The sequence below is a fragment of the Rutidosis leptorrhynchoides genome, chromosome 5, assembly GCF_046630445.1.
Source record: "Rutidosis leptorrhynchoides isolate AG116_Rl617_1_P2 chromosome 5, CSIRO_AGI_Rlap_v1, whole genome shotgun sequence".
Lineage (NCBI taxonomy): Eukaryota > Viridiplantae > Streptophyta > Magnoliopsida > Asterales > Asteraceae > Rutidosis > Rutidosis leptorrhynchoides.
In genome coordinates, this window is record NC_092337.1 from 390986684 (window position 1) to 390990271 (window position 3588).

General features: G+C 41.2%; 1 non-coding gene across 1 annotated transcript; it reads left to right on the forward strand.

The window, feature by feature from the left end:
• The first annotated feature begins 2246 nt into the window (after positions 1 to 2246).
• LOC139851193 (small nucleolar RNA R71) lies at positions 2247 to 2353 on the forward strand. The gene has a single exon (XR_011760549.1). It is a non-coding gene; the product is annotated as a small nucleolar RNA R71 (small nucleolar RNA).
• Positions 2354 to 3588: the final 1235 nt, after the last annotated feature.

Sequence of the window (3588 nt, forward strand, 5' to 3'; positions counted from 1 at the left end):
GATAAAGTTTTGAATGCGTTCTTCTAAGATTTCAACATCATTGTCTTCTCTTTGGAGATAGAGATTGTATTCTTCTCGGATAGCCATAATTCGTTCTGTTAAGCGTAGCGTGAAATCAATTATTGATTTACGGATGGCTTCGAGAATATCTTCAAATTCATCGGTAGCATTGTTGAAGGTTATCATGTCTGCGTGTGTAGATATGACCGAAATCCAATCTGAAGAACAGTCCGGCTCCCCTTGATCTACTTCGGTTGGAGAGTGTGAGTTATCTAGAATGTCTTCATGTTGCTCTTCCTCGTCATCATCGGTATAGTGTTCTTCTGAGGATGCGTCTGATGAACGGGTTTCTTCAGTATTCTGATTCTCCACTTTGATACTTGTAGGGTCAATTTCTATATCCTTAACCTCGGCCTTGTCAGTCTTCTTCTTGAAACAAATGATTAAACTGTGATCTTTCGTCTCAAGCCTCATTAATTCTTCGTGATTCTTAATGCTCAGAGAGGGTATTATCTCAGTTTCTTTTACGTCTTCCATTTCCTCTTCCTCTTCAGATTCCTCTTTTTCCTCTATTTCTTGGCTGGGATCCTCTTCTTCCATTTCTGGGTCATCTACAGACTGTGATTTGACACCCATCTCGATATCATTAGCTGGTGGTGAAGACTCGTCATCGGAAGTGATCCGTCTGGTGGAAATAGCAAACATCTCTGCCTGTCCAGAAAGATCGGTTGATCGATCAATTTTGAAGGTAACTCTCTCCCTATGTGATCGCAAGATCAAGGATTGATTGTACACATCAATGACAGTCTTATCCGTATTCATGAGAGGTCTTCCTGACACTACCGGTGTGTATAGGTCTTCCTTAATATCCATTACTACGAAATCCATAGGATACAAGAATTTGTCGACTTTCACCAAGATGTTCTCATCTATGCCCTTAGGATATCGAATTATGTGATCGGAAAGTTGGATTGTCATTTTAGTTGGTGACAAGTATCCTAACTCTAATCTCTTGTAGAGAGAGTAGGGGATTAGGTTTATACTTGCTCCTAAATCTGCTAGCGCATGAATGGTTCCAGATTGGTAGATTGAACACGGGAAAACGAATCAGCCCGTATCTCCTAGCTTTGGTGGTAGAGAGTTTCTGAGTAGTGCAAAGCATTCTTCACTCAGTAGAATTTTGTTAGAATCTAGTATCTTTTCCTTTGTAGAGAGAAGCCTTCAGATGTACCTCTTCTGGTTGGGGACTTTGGACATAGTGTCCAGGAAACTTCCATCAAGTTTGAAGGAATCAAGCTTGGATGGTTTCTCCTGTAGCCTTCCAGGATAGGGTACACGAACTGGAGTTGCAGGGGTTAGCTTCTGAATATATGTCGATTTGTTCTTGAGCCTAGCTGACCTTCTTCGTGGTTCTTCCTCTGGGATTACGGAATCTATTTGCTTAGCTTCCTCTATGTGGGGATTTTGGATAGTATTACTTGGTAACCTTCCCTGTGGTCGGGTTTCAAGGCGTTGTGATAACTGTCCGAGCTGCATCTCCAAACTTTTGAGAAGAGCCAATTGATTTCTCATTAGTATCTCTGTCTGATCATGTCTGGCTGCAGTTCTCTGATTTAGCTGTTGTTGTCCTTGAATGATCAGCTCCGAGAGTGGGGTTAGTTGCTTTTGTAATCTAGGTGGTAGGGGAATTTTCCTCGACTGGGGAACCTGTGAGTGGAAGTGGTTGATCATAGGTCAATTGAGACTGTTGGTCTAGATAAGGTGGGTAGCATTAGCGAAAAGGCTGGTTGCTTCATTGAAATTGATTAACCCTAGGTTGTTGGTTGAATCCGGGATTTGGTGGACGAGCTGGGTATTGAACGTAACTGACTGAACCGTCAGGGTTTTCGTACTCAACTTGATATTCTTCGGTGGGTTGCGGGTTGGTACAATTAACACAAGCCTGAGCTTGGTTGACCTGCTGCAGCTGCGTCTTCAATTCTCCGAGTTGTTTAACGAGAGATTCCATCTTATCCGTGAGGGATTTGATAGCCTCTGTTTGACTATTAAGTGCAGAGATTGGGGCAGATGATGAAGTTGTTTCACCACTGTTCCAGTCATGATGATGCATTGTCATGTTCTCGAGCAACTCCCAAGCTTCGTTGGAGGTTTGGTTCATTAGATTCCCTTGAGCTGCTGCATCGATCGTCATCCTATGATTTACCGTAAGACCATTGTAGAAGGTATAGATTTGGGCTGACCGTTATAGCTGGTGATTAGGGCATTTCTTCAGCAAGGTTTTGAATCGCTCCCATGCAATGTAAAGAGATTCATCATAACTTTGTTTGAAGTTAATGATGTCATTATTTAGTTTGGTTTATTTAGAAGGAGTGAAATATTTGGTTAGGAATTTTGTAGCCATCTCCGTCCATGACGTGATGGAATCTTTTTCCAGTCCTTCAAACTAGGTTTGAGCATGATGAGTGAGAGAATAGGGAAACAAGTATAGCCGGACTATATATTGTCCTATCCCTGGCTGTTTGTAGGAGTTCGAAAGAGATGTGAATTTATCAAGGTGAGAATTAGGATCGTCATTCGGTAATCCATGAAACTGACAGCTGTTCAGGATGAGCTGGATGATGTGATGTTTTAACTCGAAAGAGTGTCCTTGAATCTCTGGAAATCTAATTGGTCCTCCTCGACCTTCAATCGAGGGTTCGGTATTTTATGCTAAAGTAACGTGTAACGCCATTTGATTTCTGATTCGTGCTTCCATGCGTGCTTTAGAGATTATTGCGTCTGGATCAGGTACGAATAGTAGCGGCCCTGGTCTAGATCGGGTTTGGGTCATACACTGGGTATGTGATATGGCCAAAACGGACGGTTTTATTTGTGCGGTATCATTAGGTCGCAACAAGTCAGAATTAGCTACCACAAGAGAGTAATGGTTTTATCATTTATATTTAGCTGGGGTTTCCTAGCTATAACTCACCTACTTGTCTTCCTTTTAATGAGTAAGTGGTAAATATAACTCAGGTTCGTATTTTTGTATGTTTGCTCAGTAACGTGGGACAAAAGTGCCTATAGAGTTAACCCTAGTGACAAGAGGTGATAGATTAAGATTAACTAAAATAGTAATTGAACTTATAAAGATAGAGATAGATAGGTATGGAGAATAGAATTCTGATGGAGAAGTATCACAAGAGTTTAACTTCCTAGGATAAACACTAAACGTCAATCAACTGGGCTATGAACCTAACTGATTTGTCACTAAGAGTTTAGGCCTTGAAGATTCTGGCTAAGACGGATATCCCTACACCCAACATTAACCTAAAGGGTTTAAACGACCTTATGGATAGAATCCTAGGTACATGAACAAAGTGGTATACCCATAAAGGAAAGTCTCAGCTTTTCTTAATCCTAGTTGGTCTAACTAAAGCAATATTCCACCACTTAACACTATGCTATGCCTTAACATTAACAGATGTGCAATCTTAGATATTCTACGGTACTGCTAATTGGGTTAGAGGTCTCTCCTTTGCGATCACTTATTCAACCCCGGATCATCTTACAACATCTCTGGAACATTGCTTCTGACGCGAATCATGC